Source organism: Rutidosis leptorrhynchoides, chromosome 4 (assembly GCF_046630445.1).
Source record: "Rutidosis leptorrhynchoides isolate AG116_Rl617_1_P2 chromosome 4, CSIRO_AGI_Rlap_v1, whole genome shotgun sequence".
Taxonomy (NCBI): Eukaryota; Viridiplantae; Streptophyta; class Magnoliopsida; order Asterales; family Asteraceae; genus Rutidosis; species Rutidosis leptorrhynchoides.
In genome coordinates this window covers 80,489,895-80,506,466 of record NC_092336.1, presented here as the reverse complement: position 1 = coordinate 80,506,466, position 16,572 = coordinate 80,489,895, and positions in this window count along the sequence as shown.

Sequence of the window (16,572 nt, the reverse complement as noted above, 5' to 3'; positions counted from 1 at the left end):
ATGTACCAGTGGACAATAGAATAATTACACAGTCATTAGGACTACTATAAATTGATGTATCCACTATTGTAACAACTAGTGGTGTGAGTTTGTTTATTTAGAGTCCAAAACGTGTAATAGCTTAAAACATCCTCTGTAGCTATACTTAGGTAAATCTGTATCAACCAACTATCATTCCGCTGAAGATAGTTGTAATTCTTTGTGATTTAATCAATAAAGAATAAACCGTTGAAAAATTACCTTCGACTCTATTTAATTTACTTGCTTGAATACTAAACTGTTTCTTAACTGTTAAGTTAATTAAAAGAATTGTATTCGCCCCCCTACAATACTCCTGTTGTTTATCAAGGGACCAACAGAACCTTTAGGATGGTTTAACCTACTTAGACCGCTAAGAATTCTTCCGACACATCCTTTCTTCTATCCGATATCATACATTATACCCATTCGACGAGATCCACACTTACCTGCCGATAGTTCGACGATGACCGTAAGCATCACTCTCGCTGACATCACCAAACCCTCGTTAGAAGGATGAGTGTTACAACCTGAAAATTTTTGCCCAAATTTAAACTTTATCTTTAAATGATTTAATGTTTTTGACACGATAAGCAAAGTCTGTAATGTTGAGACACGAAAGTTTTGGAACTATATTCATGTAATCAATTATTCTTTGACTGTTCTCGAAGATTCACGAACAATATATATATATAACTTAATGTGCATATATATATATATGATTTCAAGTTATTTAGTAAACGATAGTAACATTCGTTTATTGATTCGATTGATATTTAGATAAGTTAACTAAAACGTTTAAGATGAACCAGTAAAACATTAATTTGCTACAGTATTTTCGAATTTCTACAGTACCCGAAAAGCTACAGTGTTTTCGAAAATCACTATTTGCTACAGTAAAACACTATTTTAAAATAAAAATGTATATATATATATATGTATATACTACGAGACGATGATTTATAGAAGCAAATAACCAAAACACTTAATTGATTAAAGCTACACTTCGAGTGACACAGTTTATCAATGATTAAGTTTAATTTTTGAAAAAGGTACATGTCACGTAACGAAAAGTACTAGTTTTCTAAGCGTACGAAAATGCATTCGAGAAACCGGAACTGGGACATAAGTCGAGTGACAACGTACGAGTCAACGGACCAAAAATTACAAGTCAACTATGTAGAGACCCGTCCTAATCCATCCGGACGAAGTCCATATCGATTATAAACGATTCACAACAGTTGATTACATCGCGAGGTACTTGACCTCTATATGATACATTTTACAAACATTGCATTCGTTTTTGAAAAGACAATCTTTCATTACATCGAAAGTTGACAACATGCATACCATTTCGTAATATATCTTACTATAATTGACTTAATAATAATCTTGATGAACTCAACGACTCGAATGCAACATCTTTTGAAATATATCATGAATGACTCCAAGTAATATCTCTAAGATGAGCAAATGCAAAGCGGAAGATTTCTTTCGTACCTGAGAATAAACATGCTTTAAAGTATCAACCAAAAGGTTGGTGAGTTCATTAGTTTAACATAAATAATCATTTCATAATTTTAATAGACCACAAGATTTCATATTTCCATTTCTCATAAACATACGTCCCATGCATAGAGACAAAAATATCATTCATATAGATTGAACACCTGGTAATTGAAATTCACAATATGCATATAAGAATATCCCCATCATTCCGGGATCCTCCTTCAGACATGATATAAATTTCGAAGTACTAAAGCATCCGGTACTTTGGATGGGGTTTGTTAGACCCAATAGATCTATCTTTAGGATTCGCGTCAATTAGGGGGTCTGTTCCCTAATTCTTAGATTACCAGACTTAATAAAAATGGGCATATTCAATTTCGATAATTCAACCATATAATGTAGTTTTGATTACTTGTGTCTATTTCGTAAAACAGTTATAAAAACAACGCATGTATTCTCAGTCCCAAAAATATATATTGCAAAAGCATTTAAAAAGGGAGCAAATGAAACTCACCTAATGTATTTTGTAGTAAAAATATATATGACTATACTGAACAATGCAGGGTTGGCCTTAGATTCACGAACCTATATCATTTCTATGTATATTAACACATATAATCGTAATCAAGCAAATTTATATATAAAATCTTAAATTATATATCCTATATATTTAATTTGTATATATATATATATATATCTAAAATAGTTAATATTTATATAGTGTTATATATATAGATATGATTAATATTATATTAAAAATCAATAATTTGTTATATGTAAATATTTATATAAATAATCCTAATATATATAATTGTTTGAAATATCATGATAGTTATAATAAATATATTCTTATATAGAAGATATTTAAATAATTTTATTAATACGAAAGTAATAATGATAATAATAATATTGATACTAATAATAATCTAAATGATAATTTTATAAATTTTTGATAAAAATGATATTAATAATAGTAGTAATAATAATAATTATAATAACTATAATAATAATGATTTTTCTAATAATGATAATAATAATGATATTGATAATGATACTTATATTAATATTAATAATGATAATAATATAAATTATATTAATGATAATAATAACAATAATAATAATAATAATAATAATAATAATAATAATAATAATAATATTAATAATAATAATGATCATGATAATAATAAGAAGATAATGATAATCATAAATAATTAAGTAAATAACTACCTCAACGAAGTAGCCCTTAAAAAAATGCCCAAGTCCGGGTTTCAACCCGCGACATCCCGCTAACCCGACAACTCCTTTAACCATCCAAGCTAATCCATTTTTCTAATCACCATTTATCATCAAACCATTCCCTTCACTGAATCGTCTACTCCCATCGACTTATCATTATCTAATCATCTAAACCTCTCCATCGTCATCTATATCATCACATCATTTCATTTTCGATTCATCATCCAATATTAGACATGATTATTACTCAACTATTAACTTCATAATCATGTAACACGTATCATTTTTCATTATCAACTAATACATCGTCATCATAAATCATTAACGAATCATTATCCTAAGATCATTATCGTCGAGTAATCATAATCATCATGTGATCATCATCATTCGTAAACCTCTGATCCTCATATATATCGTCATATATCATATATGTATCAACATATTTTCTAATTATTTTGTATTTCGGCCAAGAATAGAAACTAAACAATCGGCCCATGACCATTTCGGCCCAACTGAAACCATAGAATGTCTTGGCCCAAAACAAAAAGTCCACTACATAACAGTCCGATTTCATTAGCAGTTTAATAAGCCCGGTTGTTTAACAGAAACGTTTAAGAGAGGAAAGAAAATATGTCGGCCAATTGTATACAATTCTTCCACTTTTAAATACAGCCGACAATTTCACTTGGGACCTGATAGTTTAACTTCCATAGAATTATAAGACTGCCATCGGTATGATTTTCATCATTATCACTGTATGTGGGAATGTGGAATCACAAAATAAAATAGCTACAGCAGCATTCTCAAGTTAGCAGCAAGATTTCATGGTGGTAGTGTTCGTTTAAGATCAAAACAGAAATAGGAGATGAAGAGAGAGAGAGAGAGAGAGAGAGAGAGAGAGAGAGAAGGAGAAAGAGAAAGATGGAGATGGTGGTTGTTGTAGAAGAAGAATTCAATTGGTGATGTTTTCGAAAGGTAGTTAAATGATAAATGTGGTGGTGATCTAAGGTGGTGAACAACAAAGAAAAGGGTGATTGTTGGTGAATTCTCTCGACCTACGATAGTGAGAAGAAGGACAACACAACACAATTGAAAAGAAAAGAAAAAAAAATATAAATATATAAGTGAAGGTTATGGTGGCGTGTGATGATAATCAAGTGATGTGGTTGTGGTTTAAAGTGAGATATCAACAAGGAGAAGGGTGTTAATTAAGTGATTCCTGATGGTTGTTAGTTGCAGTGATGGATGTTTTGATCGAGCATATGGTAGTGGTGATATTAGAATGTATGTGTTGGTGGATAATCACCTATGGAGTAATATGCAGGAGATAAGAATTGAGATGGTGAGTTGTGTGATAATCTGTCTCCTATAATATTTGTATATATCCCGTACAGTTTAATTATGAGGAAAGTTGAGAATGACAGCAAACAAACTTAATTCAATTATGTCTAAAAGAAAATAGTTGAAACAGTATCTCTTGATAATTATAATAATAACTAAACGTGTAGCATGAATTGAAAACCAGTAAGCAGCCTTCATATTGTCCTTACTCTACCGACAATTTTTACGGACTGTGCTATAATGTGGTTCATTGCTAAACAGTTGGAATATAAAAGTGTTCCTAAAAATTCTAAACTTTTAGATTAAATATAATTAATTATTTCACTCATTAACTGTTTGAAACCTGATCAAAAATGTTCGATAAATATTTATTTTCTCTTCCAATCAATATATACGGAGTACAAATATTTAAACTTAAAAATGTAAAAATATTTTTAACAAATCTAAAATCTTCGTAATCAATTTACAGTCCAACTTTTATCTTAATCATTCATGAACGTGTATTATATCTATATTAAAATTAACGAAACGTCAACCGAGTGCTACTGACGTTTACTAATTAAGCTCGAAATCATTCATTTTCCATTTACTCTCTCTCTATATATAATCAGTTTTAAATAACCAGTCTTATCACATAAATATATATTATATATTTTTAAACAAATATATTTAATATTATATTAAATATTTACAAGTACTATTTATATACATATTTATATACATATATATTTTGTAATAGTATTTTTCATTATATCGCATATTATTTTACATAATTATCTCCCATAACTAATTCATATATTATTTCAAATAATATTTCAAATTATTATATATATATATATATATATATATATATATATATATATATATATATATATATATATATATATATATATTTATTTAAATATATATGTATCTATTTACAATTAGTTGTTCGTGAATCGTCGAGCACAGTCAAAGGGTAATTGATTACATAAATATAGAATTCAAAACTTTCAAGACTCAACATTACAGATTTTACTTATCGTGTAAGAGACATATAAAGATTAAAGTTTAAATTTGATCGGAAATTTCCGGGTCATCACAGTACCTACCCGTTAAAGAAATTTTGTCCCGAAATTTGAGTGAGGTGGTCATGGCTAACAATAAAAATGTTTTCATGACGAATATGAGTTGATAAATAGAGTTTTATCATCATTGAGTAATTTGGATAAAATGATTCGATTAATCGAAGCGTATGAATGAAGCTATCACAAAAGATCGAGATAGAGATTTAACTCTTGACGTAGTCAGGGTTGAATTTAGAAAATAAGGTGCGTCTTAATCCTTTGACGTAGAGGGTTGAATTCCAGAATTTAAGGAATTTAAAGAAAATATTCGAAATCTAAAAGATTTGATTCTTCGGTGAATTAAGATATCTATAATTAAATACGATGATCTGCCTCGATTACTCTGTCTGGTATTTCCACTATAAATTCTACTTTTTTCGTTCCATTAGTTTTCACCATTCCTATACCTTCATTCTTAGTTCATATATCCAAAAGATTATAATAATGCTTAATCCGGTTCTAATTCTTGTTCTTATTCTGACTATTGCAACAATCATTCTCCTTTTCCAACTTTCACCGGAGGAGTCTGTTTTCTTTTACTTCGCCCTTGGGGTTATAGTGTTTTTAATTCTCCTGTGTCTTTATGTTGCGATAAACATTGATATACACGGTCTGTAATTTCCGTGTTGTTATTGGGCTTTATATCTCCCCTTATATTTTAATGTCCCTATTTTTGATTCCTATAATCATTGTTATCCACAGTTAATACTCCCTCCTATTTGCTGCGATTTATACTCCACTTTCTATTTCGGAGCTTTGGCCCTTCGTTTCTTCTTCTTGCGATTGGGCATCTCTTGTAATGGTCCAGAATTCGAGGATATAAGTTTCAGAATGAACATTGTTAATGTTCTAAGAAGGGAATGGTAATGGCACGATCTTGATTTGTTAAATTACCAGAATACCCTGAAAAAGACCGAATCATCAAGGAATATTTTCTTGATATTTTAGAGGTTTAAATAGAATACAAGAGTCGTGTAACATGGCACATGATGACGTTAGAGTCTGTGAATCATCACGTTTCATTAGAAACTCAGCATGACTTACTGTAATATAATCACGTTGATCAAGTGTCATTATATTATACTAGCTCATGCATCAGTTCCCACATTACTTCAATAACATTCATTTTTTAAGCTCGAAAGTTTACAGAATATAGAAACTAACAGTTTCTATATGATGTAACACTGATAGCACGAAGAGATTTATGATTTCAGATAAGAATAGTTATGAAATTATCTTCAGAAATATGGAGGATATTTATAATGAAAGATACGATGATATCTTGGAATTTCTAATATCGATGGATGATGAAGAAGATTTATCCGTAAGGGTTTAGATTCGGAAGCAAGGTACTCGCTAAAGATTTCATCAGAAACAGAATCAGCAGATTCTTTAAATATAGGGTTTGGTCCTTGTATTTGTCCTTGGTCTTCTTCGTGGTTAGCTCAATCCGTTTTTCCAGTTCCAACTTTTCTGAGCTTTTCCAACATACTATTCTCTATCATTAAACTTCCGACGATTAAGGTCGTTTACGGTTGTCTACAGTTTCTGCTGCTTCATTCAGCTTTTTCAACATTCAGAGTATTGATTTGTAGACTGAGTGCTGTTCAAAATTTTTGGAATAAAAGACCATAATTCTAAAAGATAAATGTTATACATATAACTGTTGATGTAGATATGCCGTGCGTTTCCAAAGTACTAATTGCTGATTCCCGGTAATTGGTATGGTAGTTCTCATTACAAGTTGCGGATGAGTATATGATAGGGTTTCAATGAATAAATATAATGATTTATCAGAGAGGTATAAGCCAAGAAGCAACGAGGTTGCTGGTACGTCTGCTGGTAATATGGTGAAATATAAAAGAATTCTTCGGTATCAAAACGGTAATCGTATATATCAGGATTATAGTAAGGCTACTTCGAATGAAAAGTCGAAGTTGACTTACTGGAGCTGTGACAAAGTTGGCTACTTTGAAAAGGGATCGCAAAGTTATTTTTGCTAATAAATGCCAAAGGATATGACGCGGCTATGTGTTAAACTTTTATTCAGTTGCCGAGAGTTTCTCAGGTGCAATACTATGTACATAAATCTTTCCTTCCATAGATGAAGTGCGGTTAGTTCATCCCCTCGATTGAGGTGTTTTCAAGAATCATGAAAGGTTTGAACGTAGATTGTAATCGTCAAGATACAAATGAGGTTTAAGATGAGATCAAGTGGAAAACTTGAAGAAATGTTTAGTTTCATATGTTATAATCAATATTTTAATTTATTTTAATTGTCCAATGTTGGTAGTCCACAGTTGATAGTCCACAGTTAGCAATTCAATAATTCATATATAGTTTAATATATAATATCCGAATTAATTAATACGTATCGTGACCCATATTGGTCTCAGACTCGATCACAACTCAAACTATATATATTATTGTAGAATCAACCTCAACCATGTATAGCTAACTCCTGCATTACTGCATATAGAGTGTCTATGGTTATTCCAAATAATATATATAGATGCGTCGATATGATATGTCAAAACCTTGTATACGTGTCCTGATATTTAAAATGCGTAAAATAAATAACAGAAATTAAATGACGATAAATAAAATTGCGGGAATTAAAATTGCGATAAATAAAATGCGATAAATAAATTTCGATAAATAAATTGTGATAAATAAAAGGTAATACGGAATTAACAGTTAGCTAGGAACAATTAGCGTGGATTCTTAACAAAGTTCTTCTCATAGTTAATTCGTTTGTTTCTAACAAATTTTATTTTGTCCAATATTTTTCTTCATTATGCCACTTGTTGGATTCTGATAGGTCAAAATCTAAATATGAAATTGAATGAAAAATGGTTATTCCGTGGTGAACAGATTCGTATATCTATGGATGTAGGTAGGATAGTAAATGACTGTTGATTCAGGTTCGAAGAATGTACAGTATAATTTATTAATGTGAGATCTAAATATTCATCGGGTATTACCTACCCGTTAAAATATTTTCACCATAAATGGTTTGTACAAAAGAATTTTTAATTACAATCTTTATGAAAACATATATACATATATATTTTCTTCAGATGCAATCATGGATTTAATGAGTTAATATGATATTAATCTCATTGGATTTATCGTTAGAACTAGAATACATAATCTCTAAAACATTAGAGATTACTTAATCGCCATGAAGGACGAAGATAATTGATGTAGAACGATACGTAGAACGATGATTATACTCCAGGTATGAAGTGAGATGTTGAGGCGTGGAATGTTGAGACTTGGGTTTTTGGTGGTACTGGTGCCGTTGGTGCTGAGGCTGGTGATGTTACTGGTGTTGGTGATACTGCTGGTGCTTGCAAATTGTGTACCGTGCTCTCTAAAGTTAACACTCGACCTCAAAATTCTTTAACTTCTTCTACTAACCCTGGTTGGTTATCAGTGTGAGGTAGAGGTCGGATATCTTCTCTAGTTCCATTAATGGTAGCCTCAAGATGAAAAATTCTTGCAAAAAGGGTATAAACGGTGTTGCGAACAAGTTCGCCGGTGAGCGGGTCTAGTACTCCAATGTTAGGTCGTAGATTCGGTTCATGATATGGAGTACCTTCTTCCCTTCTCCATAGGGTAAGTATGTCGCGAACCCACCCCCATTTTCTCCAGTAATCACGGTAGTTGATTGGTTGGTGTGCTCCCGTCACGCTGTCTTCGGAGTTAGAGGAATTTGGTCGATTCGTAGAGGCCATCTTACACTATTACAAAAAAGATTTTCCGGTATGAAAAGATTCGTGATAGCAAGTGATAGTGGGATAGTATTCTCAATGCATAACATGCATAGATATATATACTACTAGATCCCTTAAATTATGGAGAAATTTTCGGAAGATGTCAGGCAAAGTCTATAGTAACAGATACGCTAAGATATGAATTATCAGATACGCTAAGGTATGAATTTTGTCTATACACTATTCATGCAGTCAATACAGTAAAACGTGTCTAGACTAAAAGTAATGAGTAGTTAATTTCCTAAGGATGATAAGTAAATGATTTTCGACACGAAATAATAAGCAAAACTTTTGACATGCAGACCAGGTTCAAATCCAGACTTATTAATATATCCTAACAACTATTAGGTCGAAGTCCAGACTCATTAATGCATCCTAACAACTACCAGTTAGACACACTAATGCAAGACCTGGTTCGCTAAGACCACTGCTCTGATACCAACTGTAGAGACCCGTCCTAATCCATCCGGACGAAGTCCATATCGATTATAAATGATTCACAACAGTTGATTACATCGCGAGGTACTTGACCTCTATATGATACATTTTACAAACATTGCATTTGTTTTTGAAAAGACAATCTTTCATTACATCGAAAGTTGACAACATGCATACCATTTCGTAATATATCTTACTATAATTGACTTAATAATAATCTTGATGAACTCAACGGCTCGAATGCAACATCTTTTGAAATATATTATGAATGACTCCAAGTAATATCTCTAAGATGAGCAAATGCACAGCGGAAGATTTCTTTCGTACCTGAGAATAAACATGCTTTAAAGTGTCAACCAAAAGGTTGGTGAGTTCATTAGTTTAACATAAATAATCATTTCATAATTTTAATAGACCACAAGATTTCATATTTCCATTTCTCATAAACATACGTCCCATGCATAGAGACAAAAATATCATTCATATGGATTGAACACCTGATAATCGACATTCACAATATGCATATAAGAATATCCCCATCATTCCGGGATCCTCCTTCAGACATGATATAAGTTTCGAAGTACTAAAGCATCCGGTACTTTGGATGGGGTTTGTTAGACCCAATAGATCTATCTTTAGGATTCGCGTCAATTAGGGGGTCTGTTCCCTAATTCTTAGATTATCAGACTTAATAAAAAGGGGCATATTCAATTTCGATAATTCAACCATATAATGTAGTTTTGATTACTTGTGTCTATTTCGTAAAACAGCTATAAAAACAACGCATGTATTCTCAGTCCCAAAAATATATATTGCAAAAGCATTTAAAAAGGGAGCAAATGAAACTCGCCTAATGTATTTTGTAGTAAAAATACATATGACTATACTGAACAATGCAGGGCTGGCCTTAGATTCACGAACCTATATCATTTATATGTATATTAACATATATATTCGTAATCAAGCAAATTTATATATAAAATCTTAAATTATATATCCTATATATTTAATTTGTATATATATATATATCTAAAATAGTTAATATTTATATAGTGTTATATATAGATATGATTAATATTATATTAAAAATCAATGATTTGTTATATGTAAATATTTATATAAATAATCCTAATATATATAATTGTTTGAAATATCATGATAGTTATAATAAATATATTCTTATATAGAAGATATTTAAATAATTTTATTAATACGAAAGTAATAATGATAATAATAATATTGATACAAATAATAATCTAAATGATAATTTTATAAATTTTTGATAAAAATGATATTAATAATAGTAGTAATAATAATAATTGTAATAACTATAATAATAATGATTTTTCTAATAATGATAATAATAATGATATTGATAATGATACTTATATTAATATTAATAATGATAATAATATAAATTATATTAATGATAATAATAACAATAATAATAATAATAATAATAATAATAATAATGATCATGATAATAATAAGAAGATAATGATAATCATAAATAATTAAGTAAATAACTACCTCAACGAAGTAGCCCTTAAAAAAAATGGCCAAGTCCGGGTTTGAACCCGCGACGTCCCGCTAACCCGACAACTCCTTTAACCATCCAAGCTAATCCATTTTTCTAATCACCATTTATCATCAAACCATTCCCTTCACTGAATCGTCTACTCCCATCGACTTATCATTATCTAATCATCTAAACCTCTCCATTGTCATCTATATCATCACATCATTTCGTTTTCGATTCATCATCCAATATTATACATGATTATTACTCAACTATTAACTTCATAATCATGTAACACGTATCATTTTTCATTATCAACTAATACATCGTCATCATAAATCATTAACGAATCATTATCCTAAGATCATTATCGTCGAGTAATCATAATCATCATGTGATCATCATCATTCGTAAACCTCTGATCCTCATATATATCATCATATATCATATATGTATCAACATCTTTTCTAATTAATTTGTATTTCGGCCAAGAATAGAAACTAAACAATCGGCCCATGACCATTTCGGCCCAACTGAAACCATAGAATGTCTTGGCCTAAAACAAAAAGTCCACTACATAACAGTCTGATTTCATTAGCAGTTTAATAAGCCCGGTTGTTTTACAAAAACGTATAAGAGAGGAAAGAAAATATGTCGGCCAACTGTATACAATTCTTCCACTTTTAAATACAGCCGACAATTTCACTTGGGACCCGATAGTTTAACTTCCATAGAATTACAAGACTGCCATCGGTTTGATTTTCATCATTATCACTGTATGTGGGGGTGTGGAATCACTAAATAAAACAGCTACAGCAGCATTCTCGAGTCAGCAGCAAGATTTCATGGTGGTAGTGTTCGTTTATGATCGAAACAGAAATAGGAGGTGAAGAGAGAGAGAGAGAGAGAGAGAGAGAGAGAGAGAGAGAAGGAGAAAGAGAAAGATGGAGATGGTGGTTGTTGTAGAAGAAGAATTCAATTGGTGATGTTTTCGAAAGGTAGTTAAATGATAAATGTGGTGGTGATCTAAGGTGGTGAACAACAAAGAAAAGGGTGATTGTTGGTGAATTCTCTCGGCCTACAATAGTGAGAAGAAGGACAACACAACACAATTGAAAAGAAAAGAAAAAAAAATATAAATATATAAGTGAAGGTTGTGGTGGCGTGTGATGATGATCTAGTGATGTGGTTGTGGTTTAAAGTGAGATATCAACAAGAAGAAGGGTGTTAATTAAGTGATTCCAGATGGTTGTTAGTTGCAGTGATGGATGTTTTGATCGAGCATATGGTAGTGGTGATATTAGAATGTATGTGTTGGTGGATAATCACCTATGGAGTAATATGCAGGAGATAAGAATTGAGATGGTGGGTTGTGTGATAATCTGTCTCCTATAATATTTGTATATATCCCGTACAGTTTAATTATGAGGAAAGTTGAGAATGACAGCAAACAAACTTAATTCAATTATGTCTAAAAGCAAATAGTTGAAACAGTATCTCTTGATAATTATAATAATAACTAAACGTGTAGCATGAATTGAAAACCGGTAAGCAGCCTTCATATTGTCCTTACTCTACCGACAGTTTTTACGGACTGTGCTATAATGTGGTTCATTGCTAAACAGTTGGAATATAAAAGTGTTCCTAAAAATTCTAAACTTTTAGATTAAATATAATTAATTATTTCACTCATTAACTATTTGAAACCTGATCAAAAATGTTCGATAAATATGTATTTTCTGTTCCAATCAATATATACAGAGTACAAATATTTAAACTTAAAAATGTAAAAATATTTTTAACAAATCTAAAATCTTCATAATCAATTTACAGTCCAACTTTTATCTTAATCATTCATGAACGTGTATTATATCTATATTAAAACTAACGAAACGTCAACCGAGTGCTACTGACGTTTACTAATTAAGCTCGAAATCATTCATTTTCCATTTACTCTCTCTCTATATATAATCAGTTTTAAATAACCAGTCTTATCTCATAAATATATATTATATATTTTTAAACAAATATATTTAATATTATATTAAATATTTAGAAGTACTATTTATATACATATTTATATACATATATATTTTGTAATAGTAGTTTTCATTATATCGCATATTATTTTACATAATTATCTCCCATAACTAATTCATATATTATTTCAAATAATATTTCAAATTATTATATATATATATATATATATATATATATATATATATATATATATATATATATATATATATATATATATATATATATATATGTATCTATTTACAATTAGTTGTTCGTGAATCGTCGAGCACAGTCAAAGGGTAATTGATTACATAAATATAGAATTCAAAACTTTCAAGACTCAACATTACAGATTTTGCTTATCGTGTCGGAGACATATAAAGATTAAAGTTTAAATTTGATCAGAAATTTCCGGGTCATCACAAACTATGCACGTGAATATAATATAATATATAATTAATAAAAGAATTGTATGTTGGCAAAGCTCAGAAAAAGAGAAGGTTTGGAACTGGAAAATGGATTGAGCAAAACATGAAGGAGGCTGTGGACAAATCACAAAGACTAAACCTTCCTTCAAAGAATCCAAATAATTCAGTATCTACTAAAGATATTAATGAATACCTTGCTCCCGACTCTAAACTTTTACGGACAAATCTTCTTCATCATCCTTCGATATTAGAAATTTTAAGATATCATCGTATATTTCATTATAAATATCCTCGATATTTCTGAAGATATTTTCATAACTATCCTTATCTGAAATCATTTATCTCCTCGCGTTATCTGTATTACATCATAAAGGAAACTGTTTAGTTTCTATATTCTGTAAACCTTCGAGTTTAAATTATGAATATTTTGAAGCAGTGTTGGGAACTGAAGCATGAGTTAGTATAATATAATGACACTTGATCAACGTGATTATATTACAGTAAGTCATGTTGAGTTTCTAATGGAACGTGATAAAGGTTCACAGATCATACCCTCATTATAAACCATGTTACATAACTCTTTCATTCTATTTAACCTCTAAACTATCAACAAAATATTTTCTTAATGATTCGGTCTTTTTCGAGGTATTCTGGTAATTTGACAAGTCAGATTTTGCTATTACCATTTTTTTTAGAACATTAATTATGTTCATTCCGAAATTCATACCTATGAATTCTGGACCATTATTCGCTTGATTTAAAGTCGGGAAGATAAAACAAAAGCATGAAGCTTCAAAATATTAATGGGAGTATATATATAAATCACAGTAAATTGGAGAGAGTATTAACTGTAGATGTCAATGATTATGGAAAGACAGAAGCAGAGACATCGAAATATAAGGGAATATATAAAACCCAACAACCACTCAGAAATTATAAACAGTATATATCGATGAATATAGAAATATAAAGACAAGGGAGGAATAAAAACACTATAAAACCAAGAGTTTAGTAGAAGTGAATAGATTCTTCTGGCGGCAGATGGAAAAGAAGAATGACGGATATGAAGGTTAGAAGTATATCAAGAATCAGAACTGGATGGAGCATATTGACGAATGCTTTAAAATAAGAATTGAGGGAGAAAGAATAAATGGTATGAGTTGTGTAAAATAAGGAAACGAAGGGGGTAGATTTATAGTATAATATCAGACAGAAAAATCGAGACAGATCATCGCATTAAATTGAAAAGAATCATAATTTCCTTAATTACCGAAGAATCAAATCTTATTACGAAGATTTTCTCCAAATCTCTTGAACTCCGGAAATCAACCCATCTACGTCAAAAGATATGACGAAACTTACTTTTTCTCATTTCACTCTTTTGTGATAACTTCACGCGTACACTTCACATAAACAAATTGTTTTATCCATATTACTCAATGATGATAAAACTCTCATTTTCAACTCGTATGAGTCATGAAAACATACTTATTGTCATCCATGACCTTCCCAACCAAATTTCGAAACGAAATTTCTTTAACGATTAGGTACTGTGACAACCCGGAAATTTTTGACCAAATTTAAACTTTATCTTTAAATGATTTAATGTTTTCGACACGATAAGCAAAGTCTGTAATGTTGAGTCACGAAAGTTTTGGAACTATATTCATGTAATCAATTATTCTTTGACTGTTCTCGAAGATTCACGAACAATATATATATAACTTAATGTGTATATATATATATATATATATATATATATATATATATATATATATATATATATATATATATATATATGATTTCAAGTTATTTAGTAAACGATAGTAACATTCGATTATTGATTCGATTGATATTTAGATAAGTTAACTAAAATGTTTAAGATGAACCAGTAAAACACTAATTTGCTACAGTATTTTCGAATTTCTACAGTACCCGAAAAGCTACAGTGTTTTCGAAAATCACTATTTATTACAGTAAAAAAACTTTGCTACAGTAAAACACTATTTTAAAATGAAAATGTGTGTATATATATATATATGTGTATATGTATATACTACGAGACGATGATTTATAGAAGCAAATAACCAAAACACTTAATTGATTAAAGCTACACTTCGAGTGACATAGTTTATCAATGATTAAGTTTAATTTTTGATAAAGGTACACGTCGCGTAACGAAAAGTACTAGTTTTCTAAGCGTACGAAAATGCATTCGAGAAACCGGAACCGGGACATAAGTCGAGTGACAACGTACGAGTCAACGGACCAAAAATTACAAGTCAACTATGCGCGTGAATATAATATAATATATAATTAATTATATAAATTAAATATATTATATATATTATATAAAATTATGTCGACGAACAAAGAAACAAAATAGATGTGAGCTGGAACTGGGGCTCATGCGATCGCATGGGTTCCCCTCACATTTCCCATGCGATCGCATGGATGCTGGAGACAGAAGACAACTATAAAGCCCGATCATTTTTGGCCAGTTCATATCATCAATCTCATCTCAATCTTTCTGTCTCTCTAATTTATATATATTTTAATTATTATTATTATTATTATTATTATTATTATTATTATTATTATTATTATTATTATTATTAAGATTAATATTATTATTAATCTTATTATTATTATCAGTAGTATAATAATTATTAGTATTATACATAAAATACTACGACGAGGTTATGTCCAAATGATTTCTAAATGATTTTTCGAGCGGGAAAGAGCTAAGGAAATTAGGAGTTATAGCTAAAGAGGTGATGGGTATTATTCGGGGGTATTGCTCGTAAGTCAAACTAGTGTTTATCATCTCCGTTGCGTCTACGTACTTTCCTGCAATATTGAATCACAATATTGATACGTGAGCATTCATATCTTATCTTTTATATATTAATAGTGTATACATGTCTAGTGCTCGAGTATATATGTTTATGCATGCTAGTATGCTAAATTTTGTCGTTAAACAGTTTATGATGAATCACGAATTAAATACATATATTACTGATAAAAGGTATATGATATGCATGTTTTTAGAAAGCTGGCTAAAAATCAATAACTTTTCATTTAGAAATCGCGAAATTTCGATGAACGAATTAAAAGATATGGGCAACTGAATTATGATCAACGTTAATTGGAATTGCTTTTGAATCTGAAATTAATAT